Raw genomic sequence first — 19,212 nt, forward strand, 5'->3', positions numbered from 1 at the left:
AAACTCTGCAAGTAGTAGGTGGGTAGAAGGGAGATGACCCAACCTTGGTGGTCTACCTGCCTGCTTTTAAATACCATCTCTAAACATGGGTTACTTTTTCGCCCCAGGTTTCATCTTGATTCAGGCTCATACAAGGACAAAGGTGACCTGAGGTCTAAGTACATAATTAAAAGAAAAATGAGAGGCCCCAAAAAATGCCAGCAAGCAAAAGGTTCAGGGGAAAATGGGAAAGGAAAGTTACAAAGTGCCTGAAAATTTAGAAGGTAGGACTCCCCCCTATACCCCCCCCCATTTCCCATCCTGCTTCTTTTGTGAGGATGAATGCAGTGAACTGAGGTTAACATCTACCTGTCTTTTTGGCAGCAAAATACGGCCCAGAGCAGCATTCTTTACAGAAATCCCAGTAGGTGATGTGGTAGAGATAATTACTGGCTAAGAGAGTACGCGTTCAGTGACTAGATCAGGTGGATAGCATGTTCTCTGACCTCAAAAGCCAGAGAGTTTGAGAGAATATTTGAACATTCCCAAAGGTCTGTTTTTCTATTCCCACCACTACCCCCACCTCTCTCGGGCCTTCTTTCTCCTCATTCTATTGGACTGGGTGACCTTTTGGTGAAAGTTTACTGTGGGAATAGCTAGGGAGAGGTGAAAAGAAGGAGCGGGAGCTGGGAGAACCTGTCAGAGAAGGAGACAGGTGAGAGAAAGAGGGAAGGAAACAATAAGCTAGAGAGGATTTAAAGGGACAAAGGGAAAGAGGCAGAAATGAGGTGGCTGGATTCCTTGGCTGGGTGACTTGTTACCTGTGGTAGAACTGGAGAATAATATTTCAGCCCTGGCAGGACATCAATACTGCCTTTCTGACCACCCCTTGTTTGCAGATAGGTGGCAAAGTGGGTAGAACGCCAGGCCTGGAGCCAAGAGGACTCATCTTCTTGAGTTCAAACCTGGCCTCAGACATTTACTATATGATTATATTACTTACTACGTTACTATATGACTCTGGATGAGTCCCTTAACCCTGTTTACCTCAGTTTCCTTATCTGTAAAATGAACTGTAGAAGGAAATGGCAAACCGCTCCAGTATCTTGGCCAAGAAAATCCTAAATGGGGTTGACAAAGAGCCGGACACGGATGAACAACAACAAAGGCCACCCTTTGACTCCCAACTTCAGTCTCCAGTTTCTGTTGCTGTAGAAATCAATACATGCATCTTTTCAAGAACTTGCTTATTACACAAAGCAAGGTAGTAGGCTCACAGATGTCAGGTAACAAGAGACCTTAGAGATCATTGTGTCTGACCTTCCCATTTTCCAGATGAGGAAACTGAGGCCAAGTGAAAGTAATCTGCCTGAGGTCTCAGAGTTAGTGTCGAAGGTATAACATAAAAATAACAATGATGATGATGATAGCTAACACCAATATAGTGCTTTAAGGATTGTGAAGGGCTTTACATATATTATTGACTTGATCCTCACAATAACCCTGGGAGGGCAGGGACTATTATTATCTTCATTTTTGTATTCAGGCAGGCAGAAGTGAAGTGACTTGCCCAGGGTCACACAGGTGGTAAATGGCTGGATCTGAACTCAAGTCTTCCTGAGTTCAGGCCCAGAGCTCCATTCACTGCATCATGTTGCCAGCTGTGTTGGTATAACACTACATGTATAACACCGTAAAACATTAGGTGTTCTAGAGTGTAAAATGTGGCCATCTGTGTTCTCCTGACTCATTCTCCCCAGGAGCCTTCTCTGGTTTCTACAAACCAATAGGTCCAGCCTGCCTGCCAGGTAAGGTCCTGCTTCCCCTCCTTTTACCCATGTGATCAGTGATCGAGTTATTTTTAAAACTGGTGGCCAGGGGGGTCAGATTACAAAGCTGGAAAATGCCCACTCCTAGCTCAATCACAGATCTTATAGCTGGAAGGGCCTAGCTGTTCTAGCCCTGTGACCTCAAGTAGTGGATTCTTATCCCCATTTTACAGATGAAGCAAGTGAAATCAAATGACTTGCTTAAAAACAGGTAGTTTATTGAATAAGCAGCAGTGAGAAGGCAGGCACAGAATCTAAGTCTCTGGTCTCTTCAGTCCTTCTCTGATCTCAGGCATGACTTTCTGGTCCATGGAGAGGCATGGTGACTGCCATGTCCCACTGGGGGCTCTGCTAGACTCTCAGGCCAACCATCATCCTGGAGATTAGACCAAAAGTGTCTGACTCTGGGCTCCCATGGTCCCATTCCAGCCACCACCAGGCAGCAGGCTATCTAAGCCGTCTAATGCCCTCGAGGCATTCATGCCTTAACAGTCTTAGATATGGTAGATCCTGGACAAGATGGGGGTTATCTGAGGACATCCTGGTCAAGAAGACTAATGGACACCATGTCCTCCTCAATCATGTCAATTCAGGCCAGTACTGAGGAGGAGTGGGAGCTAGCTGGTCTTGGGGGGCAGAGAAACTAACTCAGAATATGAATATGTTGACATCTGGTGTTTTGAAGTCTCTCCAATAAGAGTGGTAACTCCTTGAGGATATGAACTACACGCTACACTTCTTCTGAGTGACCTTATTCACCTTTCTGGGACTCAGTTTTCTCATCTGTAAAGTGAGGGGGCTAGACTGAATGGGAGGCATTGGGGATCACAGATGTGGCACTGGACTTGGGACTAAGTGAAGTCCAAGTTCAAATACCACCACAGAAATGGTTTAGCTTTGGAACTATGCCCAAATTGCTATCAAATCGTACATACACTTTGACCCACCAATAGTTCAACTAGTTCTGTATCCCTGTGAGCTGATGCTAAGTGAAATGAACAGAACCAGAAGACCACTGCACACAGCAACAGCAATATTAGAATGGTGATCAACTGTGAAAGAATTAGCTACTCTTATCAATACAGTGATCCACAACAATTCCAAAGGACTCGTGATGAAAAATACTATTGACTTCTGAAGCGTATTTTTTTCCACTTTCTTTTTTTGCAGCAAGGCAAATAGGAAAATATGCTTTGCATGACTTCAAATGTATAATGGATATCATATTGCTTGCCTTCTCATTGGGTGGGGGAGGGGTTGAAGAGAAAGAAAATTTGGAATTCAAAATAAGAAGAGAATGTTAAATTTTTCAATTAGAAAATTAAAAAAATTAAAATAGGAATAACTTAGAACATTAAAAAAAAATTCCTGGCTGGTTAAGTCACCTAAACTTTTTTCCCCCTCATCTATAAAATGGGGAAGATACCTAATGTCCATAAAGAATTACATAAAAGGGGCAGCTAGGTGGCAGCAAAGTGAGTAGAGCACCGGCCCTGGAGTCAGGAGGGACCTGAGTTCAAATCCGTCCTCAGACACTTAATTAACACAAAAAAACTAGCCTGCAACCTTGGACAAGTCATGTAATCCCAATTGCCCTCCAAAAAGTAAAAAAAAAAATAAAATATAAAAAAGAATTATATAAATATCAGTTACCATTCTTATCAAGGATCTGATGTATTTCTAATAAACTGCTAAGTCCCAAAAGGAGTAGCACCATTGTTTTAGAAATGAAAGGGACCTTAAAGGCCAGTGAGTCCAACTCTCTCATTTTATAGATAAAGAAACAGAGACTAAGAGAGTTCAAATGACTTCTTACTCTGAGTCATGCAGCTAGGAAGTGTCTGAGGAAGCTTTGAATTCAGGTCTTCACAATTCCACATCCAGTAACCCTGTCCACTACTCCTTACTTTCTACTATCTAATACACCCCCCTCTTTTGACAGACAAGGAAACTGAGTCCCAGAAAGTTGAAATGGCTTGACTAAAATCACACAAAAGACGTATAAGAATTTGGTCCACATCTTCAAGGAGTTATCGATTTTAATGGACAGACAAATGAAAGACAAATAAAAACAAGACATTATAATTTAAAACAAGATACTATAACAATAAGAACTTACATCTCTGTAATGCCTTAAGGTTGACAAAGCCCTTCCCCTTCAACAGGTGGTGAGGTTCTATGGTCATTTTACAGATAAGGAAATTGGGGCTCAAAGAGTCTATCTATCTGTGGGCCAACAGTTACCAAGAGTCAGAACCAAGATTCAAACAATTTATACCCAGAGGTATTTCACAAGGGAGATAACTATATTGGGTGGCATAGATGAACTAAGCTGACTCCTGAAGAAATGAGCACTCTGCCATCCAACTACACTGGCCTATTTACAGTTCTTCCAAAATGACACTCGAACTCCAGACTTTGGCACCCTCAGTCCCCCAGGACTGGAATGCTCGGCCCCCTCACCTCTTAGATCTCCACAATCTGGCCCCTTCCTATTGCCTCATCTTCTTACACTTTATTCCCCTCTCATCTATGATAGTGACACTGGCCTTCCTGCCATTCCTCATATCCCTGTTTTCACTCAATCTATGCCTCTTTACTCCAGGATGCTCTCTCTTCCCACCCTCTCTCTTTTTAAAAATAAATTTATCACTCATTTATTTCAAACAATCAATTTTTTTAAATTGAGTTCTGAATTCTCTTTCTCCCTTACCCACTGAATGCTCTCTTCTCACCCTGCCTCCTGGCTTCCTTCAAGGTTCAACTCAAATCACACTTCCTTTGAGCGCCTGTTTCAACAACCCCTCTGTCCATTTCCTCTCTCCTCCCCCCATTTCCTTTCTTCTTAGATGATCTTCCATCTACTCTGTTTATATCATGTATGTACTTAGTTATTTACATACTATCTCCTTCATTAGAGTGTAAGCTCCTTGAGGACAGGAACTATTTTTTGGGTCTTTTTTGGTGGCCCCTGTGCTTAGCACAATACTTTGTATATAGTAGAAGCTTAATAAATGCTTGTTTACTATTGCCTGACTGAATAATACTAGTAACAGTAGTTGCCTGATTACCCACTCTCTCTTTTCCCATGGCATCTCACTTTCCTATGAACAAAACTAGTTTGGGGAAAGATTATATCGAATGTACGGGGTTTAAATAAATAATCCTCTTGTAAGGTACCCCTTTCTACTCCCTGACCCTTGAGAATCCCAAATCCATGGGCAGTATCCTTCTGTATGTATAGTGAAGAAAACAGATCACTGGATTTTTATGTGGGAGGAAGATGTTACCAGCATAAGACTTTCTGCTTCTGTGACAGGGAGAGATGAGAAAGAAAGAGGAGGGAGACTGTAGAGAAGGCCCACACTTCATGCCTTTTAAGGCAGTGTTTGCCTGAATCCCCAAAGACTTCTTCCTCTGCATGGGAAGAATGGGTTAGAAATTTTTGCTGTTGAAGAATATTTACATTTCTTTTCCCTCTCTGATTGTTTCCTCTCCTGAATGATGCTTCAAGTCCCTGCAACTCTGATGATCTGACTTCTCACCATGGGTGCTCTTCACTCAGGAGTGGTATGTCTCTTTCCTTTGCCAACCATGCCTCACTGGGACACTATGTCTCAACTGGGATCTCTAATCAACTTGAAAAGTCCAGGGGAAAGGAAGAGAGAATGAGAACAAAACTGACCCAGGAAAAGTCTGCAGTGATCAAAGTCATTCACTCTGAAATAGGAAAATTGCTTCCCAAGTGGAGAAATGTCAAAAGGAAAACCAGATGACATCCAAGTTTGACAAGCTGGAAATTTTAATGACGGATGGGAGGAGGCAGATCTTCAATCCACCACTGAATTACAGTGGCCTTGGCAAGGAGCACCTTCTAAGCAAGGAAATTTCTCCCTCCATCCTTCTCAACCACTTTATCAGGAAGTGGGAAGAACTCTGAGTTCCTTGGGAAAAATGAAATCACGAGTAAAGTAAACAAAGCCAAGAGAACAATTTACAAAATGATCAAATAACATAGTGAAAAGTGACATCAGAATTCAGTAAAGGGACCTCAACTCCAGATGAAGGACAATACAAGGGGTGGTGTGTACATATGTAGTGGGGGAAGAAAAAAGGTATACACAGTCAGAAATGATACCCTTTTAATTTTGCCTAAATGAATTTCTTTGTTTTAAGGGAGGTTTTATGGGATGGTGGCACTGCTAAGTGAAAAATGTTTTTTTTTCAAGTTATCAATATGATGTTAATTTTTTAAAAAGAAAATTAAAAGGTTGGCCTAGCTAATTCATAAAGTCCTTGGAAGAGTTCTAAATCATCTGTTCACAAATTGTATTAACAAATTAGTCATGGCTTTTCATGAACATAGAGAATCTCATAGCATTTTAAGATGAAAAAAGAACTTATTAGTGCTATTAATATTGATTTTTAAAATGAACCATTAAAGACTTTTTACCTTGCTTTAAAAATAGTCTTGGAATTAGATGGGAATTTAAAGGTCACCTAGTCAAATCTACTACCCTATGCCTTTTACAACATCCCCTATACCTTGCCATGGGCAGCTGGGTGGCACAGTGGATAGAGTGCCAAGCCTAGAGTCAGGAAGACTCACTCATCTCTCTGAGTTCAAATCTGGCCTCAGACACTTAATAGCTGTGTAGGCAAGTCACTTAACCCTGTTTGCCTTAGTTTCCTCATTTGTAAAATAGGCTGGAGAAAGAATGGAAAATTACTCCAGTATCTTTGCCAAGAAAACCCAAAAAATGGGGTCATGAAGAGTTGGACATGATTGAAATGACTCAACACTACCATCTACCACTGCTTGAAGACCTCCAATGATGAATGAATGAATGAATGAATGGATAGATGAGTGAATGAAGTAGCATTTGTTAAATTACTACCATGTACCAAGTCTGGTGGTAGACATTGGAGATACGAAGACTAAAGTGAGACAGTTTCTGTCAACAAAAAGCTTACATGCTAGTAGGTGGAAGTAACACACATAGGGGAGTAGTAGCAAAGGAAAGGAGCTTTGGTCTGGGGAATCACAAGAATGGTAGAGTCATGGGGGTACTCTTTCCAGAAACAATGGTAGTGTTAATTTGATTACTATTCCCAAATTAAGTGGAAAGAGGAGATAGCCAAGGAGGGGAGGAATACTCCTTTAGACAAAGGAGGGTGAGAGTGGGGTGGTGAGATGTTTAGAATGATGAATATGAAGCATGGTCTAGAACCAGTTAGGTATCATTAAGTTAAGGTAATTGTTACTCATTCACTCACTGGGCCAGGCAAAGTCCCAAGCTGAATGGGTTAACTCGCCCAGGGACAGAGTCCTGGTCTCTGGTTCAAATGTAGTTATTTTTGAAAAGAAAAATGGGGGTGAGACTTACTGCCTCAGAGGGCTACCCATTCAAATTTTAGAAAGGCCTAATTGGTTTTTTTTTTAGTATTTATTTTTCATTTTCAACATTTACTTTTATAAAATTTTGAGTTTTAAATTTTCTTCCCCTCCTTTCCCATCCTCTCTCCAAGACACTATACAATCTGATATAGGCTATACATGTACAATCACATTAAACACATTTCCATATTAATTATGTTGTAAGAAAGAAAAATTAGAATCAAAGGAGAAAACCTCAAAAAAGGAAAAAAAAAGAGAGAGAGAGAAAATCATATGCTTCTATCTGCATTCAGACTCCACAGTTTTTTCTCTGGATGTGGATAGCATTTTCCATTATGAATCTTGGAATTGTTTCAAATCACTGCATTGCTGAGAAGTTGGTCATCGTACAATGTTGCTGCTACCGTGTACAGTGTTCTCCCGGTTCTGCTCATTTCACTTAGCACCAGTTCATGTAAGTTTTTCCAGTTTTTTCTGGTCTACCTGTTCATCATTTCTTATGGAACAATAGTATTTCATTACATTCATATACTATAACTTGTTCAGTCATTGCCCAATTGATGGGCATCCCCTCAGTTTCTAATTCTTGGCCACCACAAAAAGAGCTGCTATAAATATTTTTGTACATGTGGGTCATTTTCCCTTTTTTATGATCTCTTTGGGATATAGACCTAGAAGGGGTATTGCTGGGTCAAAGGGTATGCACAGTTTTATAGCCCTTTGGGCACAGTTCCAAATTACTCTCCAGAATGGTTGGATCAGCCCACAGCTCCACCAACAATACATTAGTGTTCCAATTTTCCCACATCTTCTCCAATAGTTATTATTCTTCTGTTCTGTCATGTTAGTTAATCTGACAGGCATGATGTGGCACCTCAGAACTGTTTTAATTTGCATTTCTCTAATCAATAGTGATGTAGAGCATTTTTTCACACGACTATAGATGGCTTTAATTTCTTCATCTGAAAATTGCCTGTTCATATCCTTTGAACATTTATCAATTGGGGAATGACTTGTAATCTTATAAATTTGTCTCAGTTCTCTATATCTTTTGGAAATGAGGACTTTATCAGACACTTGCTGTAAAAATTATTTCCCAGGGGCGGCCAGGTAGCACAGCAAGTAAGAGCACCAGCTCCAGTGTAGGGATGACCTGGGGATCGAATCTGGGCTCAGACACTTAGCACCCACCCAGAAACACCTGGCCGTGTAACCTTGAGCAAGTTACTTAACTCCAATTGCTCAGGGGCGGCCAGGTGGCTCAGAGAGTAAGAGCTCTGGTTCCAGTATCAGGATGACCTGGGGATCAAATCCGGGCTCAGATACTTAGCACCACACCCAGAAATAACTGGCTGTGTAACCTTGAGCAAGTTACTTAACCCTGATTGCTTTAAAAAAATTTTTTTTTCCCCAGCTTTCTGCTTCCCTTCTAATCTTAGTTGCATTGGCTTTGTTTGTGCAAAATCTTTTTAATTTAATGTAATCAAAATTATCCATTTTGCATTTTATAATGTTCTCTATCTCTTGTCTGGGGTCATAAATTCTTCCCTTCTCCATAGATCTGATAGGTAAACTATTCCTTGCTCTCCCTGTTTACAGTATCACCCTTCATGTCTAAATTGTGTACTCATTTTGACTTTATCTTAGTACATGGTGTAAGATGTTGGTCTATGCCTAGTTTCTGGAAAGGCCTGTTAAGAAAGGTCTTTTAGATACTGACCCCAAATCTGTATTTATTATAAGGTCTACACAGCCAAGGGCAGCTAGGGGTTTTTCTCTCTTGTTAAAACATAGGGTTGACCTGGATGATCATGAAAGTTTGCTCTTACATATACTATAATAATATTAATAACTAGCATTTATATTTAATTAAGGTTTGCAAATTGCTTTACAAGTATTTTATTCTCACAACAACCTTGAGAGGGTATGTGGTGATAATACCATTTTGAGGTGATAACTCCATTTTCCAGATGGAGAAACTGAGATATAGGTTAAGCTAAGTTAAATCTAACCTAGAATGGATTTTACCTCAGACAAACTGAGACCTGAGTAAGACCTTAGCTTAAAAAAAACATCTCTCACTATACCCTGGGCAATGACCAGACATTCTGACCTATATCTTACAAAAGGACTCCACTGAGTCCAGAGGAGAAAGTGAGGCTGATGACTTTGCATAGCTCTGCCTCACTTAAATTCAATTCATCTGAAAGTTAGGATGTCATAGGCTGTACTTAGGAAGACTGGAGTTCAAATCCAGCCATAGCCTCTCACTAGCTATGTGATCTTAGACAAGTCACCTGCCTATAAAATGGTTATGGTAATAATAGCAACTTTTATCAAATAATTTAATATTTGCAAAGTACTACATAAATCAGTTATTAGCATAATGATTTGTCCAGCTAGTAAATGTCTGAGGTGGGATTTGAACTCAGGTTTATTCATTGTTATCTAGCTGCTTGCCATGAAGTCTCTGATCTTTTAGGTCTGCTTACAAAATAGCAAAACTCATATTCCTGAAGGGATAGGGGTAAAAGCCCTTATCCTCCCCACTCCGTACAGCTAAAAAACCAAAAAAAAACCCCAAAAATAATCCCACCACCCAAATCTCTGGCTGGAAGAATTTAGGTCAGAACACAATTTTTTTTAATGAGTTTATTTGGGTTAATATGCCTATGATTAGGTGGCTGGCTCTCCTTTAAAAAGTCTTCTTCAGCAAATTATAACTAACAACTCTAAGAATTTAAAGTAAACTAAAAAAAAAAAAATCATACTTCTCTGGATTGGCCTTCCAGGCTTGGGGTCCAAAAAGACACAGATTAAAAAAAAAACGTTCTCAGATCACAGAGTAGGAATTTAGTTGTAGCTGTCCTTGATGCTGAGAACCATAGATTCATAGGATGTTAGAGGTGTAAGGGACCCTTAGAGGCTATCTATTATTACGATCACCTCCTATTACCAAGGAGACTGGGCTGAAATAGTGTTTTTATACCCATGCTGCTCTCAGAATAACTTAAAAGCAACCCTCCCTTAATTGTGATTAATCCTAACACCCCAATAGGACAATCATAGGCTCACAGATCTAGGGCTGGAGTGCCCTTAGAGGTCACCAAGTACAATTCTTCCTCATATTACAGATGGGGAAACTGAGATTCAGAGGAGTTGAAGAACTTGTCCAGGGGTGCACAGTATTTGAGATAGGATCTGAACACAGATTTGGCCAAAATGGAGAGAATGCTGCCTCTTTTCTGAGGTCTGGCTTATAAATGGTGGGATTTGGGGCAAGTCCTTTAAAAGTGTCCTCAGTTTCCAAATCTATAAAATGTGATGATTGTACTATATGGCCTCTGAGGTTCATTCCAGCTCTATCCATGAGTCCAAAATGTTGCTTTCTTTTAATAAGAAGGAAATAGAGGAATGAAACCTTGTACCCACACAATGCAATATTAAGCGACTCTTTGTGACAGAGGGAGATACGGACAAACTGGAAAATATTTGTCGTCAGTGAGATGGAAGGTTTGCTACGGTATCACTTTAAGGCTTCCTAGCAGTATCACTCCTGGTGTGCCTGGATTCTGTCATTCTGACTCCAGCCTATTGTGCTGAAGGTTAGTTGGATTTGTGGATAATAGCAACCTACAGGTTTTCTATTTATTGGAGCATGTCCCCTTTGCTTTCCTCCATCTCAGAGCATTTGGAAAATGAGAAATAAGTATCCTGGACACAAGGTTAATCGATGGCTCCTCTCCTCCAAATCCATTTAGCTTTGGACAGGGGCCCTGGGGTTATCTATTGGATCTTGGTGGATGGGGATCTGGGAGGGGCTCAATCTGAAAGGAAACTGTCTCCAGGTGTTTTCATCTTCCCCAAGGTGAGGCAGTCAATTACCTTTTTCCAAACTTCAACTCTACAGAAGACTATTATGGACTGACAAAGACAAGAGACATTATCTGTTAGCAAGTGTGAATGGTGCATCCTGCATCTCCAGCAGAGATGGAAATTAAGCTGTTTACTTGGCAGCATGGGGGGGGGGGCAGGGAAGAAGGTTCTAACAAGGTAGAATTTCTTTTATAATTTTTAAACATTTTTATTTAAAATTTTGAGTTCCAACATCTTTTCCTCCCTCCTTCCCTCCCCTGCCCTCCCCACCCAGACAGTAAGTAATCAGATATAGGTTATACATGTGCAATTATATAGAATTTCTTAAATGCATTTTCCACCCCACTCCTCAGTCCTCATCTATCTCCCTCTCTTCTCAGAAACACACGAACAACAAACGTGAATTTGCAAAATTAACTTAGCTAAAATTCACTGGGACCAGTTCTGACCACCTAATGCATACCAAGTACAGAGTTTCCCAAGAAAACCACAAAGGATTGGCTCTGCTTCTTTCCTAGAGGCTTTCTAGCTCTTTGGTTTACAAACAGAACTATCCCATTAAGTAACTTTCCATGCCACCAATAAGCTTCCAAGGTGGGCTAGAAGTCACATCCCCATTTGGGTTATGGGGATCTCTGGGATTTTATTTCTCATGAATCTACTAAATTTTCCTCTTCCAGGAGGGCTTCCCAAATTAGGGAGCTGGGTGGGATTGAGTGTCAGACTCTGTAAGAAAGATCTGAGTTCACATCCTATCTCTAATGCTTAATAGCTGTGCGACCCTGGGCAAACCACTTCACATCTCTGTTTCCTCATCTGCAAAGTGGCAATAAGAATAGCACCTACTTTATGGGGTTTGTTGTTGTGGTTGCTGTTTGTCCTTTGTTCTCAAAGAGGACCATGACATCAGGAAGATGATGTCAAGACATGCAAGTGAACTGGATTTATGTGAGGGAGGGCTGTGCCAAGTCACTGGCCTCACTTTCTCCTCTGGAGCTATCGGGGTCCAGTGGCAAGATATAGATTAGGACACCTGGGGTAAGCATGAGGATTCAATGAGATAACACATGTAAAATGCTTTGTAGAGCTTAAAGTACTAAACCTTTCTTTGTCAAGTTTTCTTATGTTTTAAATGTGGGCTTAGAGCACTCTTTGTGATAAAGAATTATAGACGAAGTATATGCCTGTCCATTTGAGTGAGGCGTCTTAAAAATTTTTTTTAAAGTAACAGACCCTTCTGGCAGTCTGATAAAAGTCTATGGGCAAGTTCTCAGAATAATGTTTTTAAATGTATAAAGTAAAATATATAGGATTACAAACAAAACTAATTATACTGAAAAACATTAATCAAAATGTTTTTTTTTTTTAAAAAAGGTCTCATACCCCAGGTTAAGAAACCCTAAATTCAAAAATTTAGAAAACTGTAGTTTCTTGAATGTAATAACATAGACACATACAGTGGAAAGAATACTTACTCTGCATTCAAACCCCACCTTCACTACCTGTGTGACCCTGGGCAAGTCATAACCTCCCTGGGCTAGATGGCCTCTAAAGTCCCTACTGGCTCTAGATTTATCAATGACCCTATGAAGGAGAAATTCTGGGAAAACTACAAAGATCTCTATAAGAGAATGAAAAGAACAAGATAAAGCAGATTTCAACAATGTAAATGAAAAGATCAGTAAAAGGAAAATGAAATCAGAGTCGCTGGGAAATCAATGACGACAGGAGAGAGAAGATCCTGAAAGTACACCTCTTTCCGCAGAGGCGCAGGGGACAGCTTAGGGCAGGACGTAGTATACACGGTCAGAGGCAGTTGCTGAGTATTTTTGCATAATGGTTTTTCTTTATTATAGGGGAGGGTTCAACGGAGCGGGGCAAGGGAAGGGGCAGAAATGACTGATATAAAAATGAAAGGCTTCAATATGATGTATTTCCTTTTAGAAATGTGGGTTGAGTCCTTGGCCCTCTGCTCTCCTCACTCTACAAATTCCCCTGGGTCCCCGTTTCCTCATTTGTAAGATGGTGGGGTTGTACTCCGTGAGGGCCAAGGTCCTTGGCAGACAGAATGGGATTCAGGAGACACCCACTCAGAGATTTCTCCATGTCTCTGCCCCTCTCATTCCCTCAGGATCTAGTACAGGGCCTTGTCCATGACAATGTGAGGTTAGCATTGACCTCCTTTAGCTGAATGTTCTTCCTCTCTCTCCAGCCCATCCTTGGTCACCTTGCCTCTTAAAACCTGATTCACAATTCACCTCCTCTTCCTGATGAATTCTCCTCTGATCCCTTATGATTCTATAACCCTTCCTTATTTTAAATTGTTTTTATCTGATTATTTTGCACACCTTGCCTTTTGTTCTGTGACTGTCCTCATTATTTTTACCTATCCTGAAATACAATGTAAACATCAGGAGGCCAGGCCATATACCCAAAGAAGACAGCACCCTGTACAGAAGAGTCAGGAGACTAGGTTCTGGTTCCAAGTTCTGTTACTAATTAGCTGATTGTACTCAGACCATCTTTGGAGATGTTTTTTTAAAGCTTCCTAAAACAGGTGGTATTTGAAGTGATTCTTCAAAAAAGCAGCCAAGTATTCTAAGAAGTGGAGATGATGAGTGAGGGAATACATTCCAGGCATGGGAGACAGCCAGGACAAAGGCATGGAGGAAGGGTGGTATTTGAGAAATGGTAAAGGAGGGCAGCTAGGTGGTAGAGTGGACAGAGCCTGGACTCAGGAAGATCTGAATTCAGATCCAGTCTCTGATAGTTACTAGACCTTGGGCAAGTCACTTAACCTTGTTTGCCTCAGTTTCCTCATCTGCAAAATAAGCTGGAGAAGGAAATGGTAAACCACTCCAGTAACTTTGCCAAGAAAACCCCAAATGGGGTTACAAGGAGTCAGACACGACTGAACAGCAACAGCAGCAAAGAAGCCAGTATGGCTGGACCAGAATTCTCAGGGGGGAGTAAAGTGTAAGAAAACAGGAAATGTAGGAAGGGGTTATTGAAGAACTTTAAATGCCAAATGAAAATTTAGAGTTGGAAGATGATCTATATTTCACACAGGCATCTGGTGCAACCCCTAATTTTATAAAATAGGACACTGAGGCTTAGAGAGGCCCAAGGCCACGCAGAAAGGAAAGGATTTGAAGCCAGGGCCTCTGAGTCCTGCTCTTAAAGCCAAGTGTCCTGGGTTCTGATGCTGCTGGTCAGCACGACTTCCCCTCAAGGGAGGGGAAGGCCAAGGGAGTGCCCTACTCTAGCCAAGCGGTCTTAGTTCCCTCCCTCCACTTTTCCAGAGGATCCATCACTCAGGATGCTTCCATAGATCCTCAGTGACTGAAGCTGGGAACCAGTGGCTTGGTTGTCATTGCCTTGGAGCCTTCAAAAATTCCAACTGGCTCCTCAATTTGGGGCCTGGCTCCTAGATCCAAATGAAATCTGTCCAGCCCTGGATCGGCTGACTTCTAAGGTCCCTTCCGGTTCCAAAAGTCTGCAATATAACTACTGGCCAATCAATATTTTAATGAACTTCTCTTTCTTTTCTTTCTTCTTTCAAAAAGTCACTATCTTAAGTAGGCTGTGGATCTATAAAGACATAAATAAAATATGCATCACAAGGTTACCCCACTAGGACCCTGGGGGATCCTACTTGACAGGATCCAGATTGAATTTCCTCCTAATTCTGTATTTGTATAGCCTTGATCCTTTATGTGATCTCTTTTGATTTCCAGATCAGTCCAGAGAAAAAAGGAAAAGGTACGTGACAACAATGACAACAAAAGCCAGAGGCTTTCATTTATATAGAGCTATTTAAGAGACACAAATCACTTAACACACACCATCTCATTTGATCCTCCTCACAACCCTGGAAGGCAGGTACTAGTGTTCTTGACATCATCTCCATTTTACAGATGAGAAAACTGAAGCTTGAAATCATTAAGTGATTTGCCCAGGATTCCTAGGACCTGTGAGAGGCAGTGTGGTATAGTGGGTCGAGCCTCATAGTCAGGAAGGCCTGGGTTCAAGTCCTGTCATTGAAGTATACACACTGGCTGTGAGGCCTTGGGCAGGTCACCTATGAGGCAGCCAGGTGGTTCAGTGGACCTAGAGCCAGGAAGACCTGAATTCAAATCTGACCTCAGACACTTACTAGTTTTTTGATCCTGGGCAAGTCACTTAACTTCTTCCTGCCTCAGTTTCCTCACCTGTAAAATGTGAGTAATAATTAATAATAATACCCACCCCCAAGGTTTTTGTGAGGATCAAATGAGACAATATTTGTAAAGTAAAGTAAACCTTGAAGAGATGCAGAAATGTTAACTACTGTTACTTAACATCCCAGTGTCCTAGGTAACTATAGGACTGGAGCTTGCAGATCTGTATTGGCAGTTCCTCATCTGGGAATTCCCTATACCAATGATATCATGCCTTTGGAGGGCCACACTTAAGGACCTGGAGAGCCACATGTGGCCTCGAGGCCACAGGTTCCCCAGCCCTGCCCATCCCCAGTGCTAGTAAGTGTCAGAGGTCAGATTCAAACCCTGGTCTTCCTAACTCCAAGGACAATCATTCTATCCATGCTGTCCCTATGAAGACAGGGTAGAATCTGTGATGAAACAGGCTGCCTTCAGAGACAGCAGGCTTCCCAGCTGTAGAGTCACTCCTGAGGATGAGATTAAAGAAGCCAGGGGAGGGGGTAATTTCTTCTTCACAGGCTTGTGCCTCTGGGATCCCTGGTCTCTTCCTTTTCTCTTTGTGGGTGGCCCTTCTCCCTCACCCAGTTCACTAAGGCACAAACCCATTCACAGTGCACAGCCATGCAACAAAACGTCATCTTTACCCCATGATACGAGGGCATCTCAAGCTACAGGTTACCCATAGCCAGGTGGGATCTGCATAAATGATCTTCTGGCACTCAATCAGACACAGGTTTAAAAAAAAAAGATTCTTCCAGTCACTGGCTCCAGCTCTAGCCCCAAACACTGCAACCACTGTTCATTCCCCTTTCTTCCAACCCAGGCCGAAGCGGAGTATTCTCTGTCAACTCCCTAGGTCCCCAGAGATGGAGGGGCCTTTTCACTCTGAGTTCAGGTCTTGCCATCATGTAAGCCAAGGACTCAGCCCATGTCCTTAGAGCAGGAGTGGGGAACCAGCGACCTCGAGGCCACCTGCAGCCTCTGAAAGGCCACACCTAAGGACCTGGAGAGCCACATGTGGCCTTGAGGCCACAGGTTCCCCAGCCCTCCCCTAGAGTCTACTCACCAAAGTCCAAAACCAGATTTTCCTTTGTTCTGGGCCCTCGGCAAATGACTCAGTTTCTTTGACTCGAAGAACCCATTCTTTTGACTTGTATATAGCAACTACCCACATCCTACAACACTATTCCCAATCCAGATTCAGTCACTCTCAACCTACCCATAGGGTTTACCTATTTCTCCAGTCAGTCAACAAGCATTTATTTAGCACCTATGTTCCAAGTACCATGCCATGTACTAAGAATACAGAGGCAAATAAAATAGTACCTGCCCTCAAAAAGTTTACATTCCAATGGGGGAAACAACATACAGGATATAAAAAAATAAAGGTAATTTGGGAAGGGCAGGAGAGAATCAGGAAAGACTTGCAAAAGCTAGCACCCTCTCATTTTCCTGCTTTCCTTCTTTGTCAATGCTGAACAAAAATTCCTCCACATCTAAAGACTGTTCAGTTCTTCCATCCCCAGCCTGGCTGGAGATGCTCTTCTGATCCACAATGAATCAGGGAGAGGGTTTTTCCCTTAGCCCCCATTTCTGAGTGATAGTGAGCTGAGCTCCCCTCTATTTCCCCTCTTCTCCTGACATATTGACCCATTTATACCACATAAGGCCCGAATTTCACCAGGTCAGATCTAAGGGTGGGGTGGCCTGTGAGGGGGGCTCTTTGTACCTTCATTTGATAGTATTTCCTGTGCCCCGCTTAAAATCATTCTCGCTATAGCTATAGGGTTGAGTCAGAACCATTGCAAGCAATGGGTCACAGGAGACAGCAGGTGGGGGGAGGGAAGGAAGCACCAGCTACTTCTGTCAATCATTCCTGCTGTCTCCTGGGTACTTTCAGTTCCATCAGGGCTCACCCAGGGGATCTATCTTTATTTAGCAGTTCTGTCATTTTTATTTATATCTGTGCAGACTCAGATCATGTTAACTGGAGAAGGGGGGTGGTGGACGGGACATTTTTTGAATGAGACCGTGAGAAGGCTCCTGCTGACTTTCATTTTGGGTGGCTCTTAGCAAGAAATCAGAAAACCCTAACCCCACCTGGAACCTCCAGCTATGGTGGCGGGCCAGCTTTATCAGGCTTTCAGTGCTCATTTGCCCACATTCTTTTTTTTTTTTAGGCCACCAGCTCAAACAAAGCATCTCCCTTCTCCTTGGTTTGTGCAGGCAGCTCACTGCAAGGCGGTCCCCTCAGCATGGGCTCAGTCCTGCCCTTCCAATCTCCAGCCTCATGCACCCCTGCATCCCCCAGATGCTGTCCTGGGCCTCGGCTGCCACCACTGCAGAGACACTCACCCTGCTGACAGATCCCACTTCCTCCAAGGAGGTCTGGGCACTGCCGCCTTGAAGAACACGGCCCAGGCTCCAACTCCATTATCAACTGAGACTCCATTCAAGGATCTGATCTCAGCTCACCGTCTACTTTAACAGAAGAGCTGTTGAATGCAGGGCTGATGTACATTGTATTTTGACTCCTGTCTTACACTGGGCCTTAATTGATTGTTGAGAAGCCCCTCCCCCAGCCCTCCCACCCTGTTCCTCTCATGAAAGAGGGTTTTGAAAGTAAAATGGAAAAAAAAAATCTCAGCTGGAATCACGTACTCAGGGCAGAAAACGAACTGCAAGCTTTGCTACAAAAACTAGGGCAGGGTTCTCTTGAGCAAGTCTCCAGGTATCGCTCAGACGGTAACAGGATATCATGGTCCTTAAAATATGCACACGCTATTACAATGTCTCCTGATTAAGGCAGGCTGCTGCAAGTGCTTCATAAATTTCAGGCGTTAACTGGGAATTTCAAAACCCGGACAATTATCGGCCGTTCAGGAGGACCCTTTCTGAAGCACCATGGGCCATTCATTTAATTCATTTTCTAGGTTCTTTTTTAATGCAAAATATGCTAATATGTTTCAGAACTGCCACTAGGAAATCCTCCTGGAACTGGGGGGGGGGGGTCTCCTTTTCTGCTGAAGTTGACAATCAGGGGCTATTGGGCACTGGGCACGTCAAGAATAATGGTCTATTTTTCCCCCCCAGTGAAGAAAAGGGGGCCCAACGCCATGAGATTCAAATGTTCCTTTGTGGTCCCCTGGGCAGCATTACCCGAGAAAAGGTACAGCCACCCTCCCAGTCACACACCCGGGGGAATAATGAGCTCTATTCTCTGAGCCTAAGTTCCTTCTCTGGTAGTAAGTTATGCACTTGGGGTTGCTTATTAACTCCTTCTGGCCCTGGAGGATAATTGAGGTGAAAAGAAAGAAAATGAAAGGTAATACTAGAAATCACTGAAATCTGAGGAGAAACCTAATTCTTGCCATTCTGTACCTGGCAGAAGACAGATCCAAGCTTTTTGCCTCAGTTTCTCCTATCTGCATAGTGGCAATAATAATGGTATGGGGGGGTGGGAATGTCTGCCTCACAGAGGGGTTAGATGAACTAAATGCTGTCTCAAGCACCACAAGGGAACCTTGGTTCTCCCCCACTCAAATTCATATCTGAGCATCAATTAATTTGAGGTTGAATCAAATCTCTATTCATTGCATGCATTCATTCATTTATCCAACAAGTGTTTGCTGCTTAACATGCCCTCCATAGGAGAGGCAGCAGGGTGTATGGAGCACAAAAAGGGCTGGGGCATTCTGGAATCAGAAAGACCAGGACTTACATCCTACTCAATCTCAGTGCTCTCAGACCACAAATGACACCTCCAGAGGCCCCAAAGAGATTTTCCAAAGTGGGAGTTCCCCCTGGGCCTCGGTTTCCTTATCTGCAAAACAAGGGCACTAAATTGTCTATGAAATCCCTTCTGGCCCTAGAGCCAGGATCTTACATGGAGAATATTTGCAGTAGATTTCTTGCTTATGTTCTTTCC

The 19,212-nt window shown here is 42.3% G+C and overlaps 1 protein-coding gene across 11 annotated transcripts in view; it reads right to left on the bottom strand.

The window, feature by feature from the left end:
• The window catches only part of ZHX2 (zinc fingers and homeoboxes 2), a 225,903-nt gene that overhangs the window by 146,690 nt on the left and 60,001 nt on the right, over positions 1–19,212 (bottom strand). Inside the window, exon 1 of one of the 11 annotated variants that reach the window (XM_069081270.1) lies at positions 17,640–18,053. The exons of 9 other annotated variants lie outside the window; for them this stretch is intronic. The gene's annotated coding sequence lies outside the window, so the exon portion shown is untranslated. Of the gene's footprint in view, positions 1–17,639; positions 18,054–19,212 lie in introns of those variants that run through there. One more of the 11 variants, XM_069081268.1, reaches the window with a different exon arrangement.

The sequence above is a fragment of the Petaurus breviceps genome, unplaced genomic scaffold (genome assembly GCF_028583685.1).
Source record: "Petaurus breviceps papuanus isolate PSGF00001 unplaced genomic scaffold, PetGlider_PUasm1.0 98, whole genome shotgun sequence".
NCBI classification, from domain to species: Eukaryota; Metazoa; Chordata; class Mammalia; order Diprotodontia; family Petauridae; genus Petaurus; species Petaurus breviceps.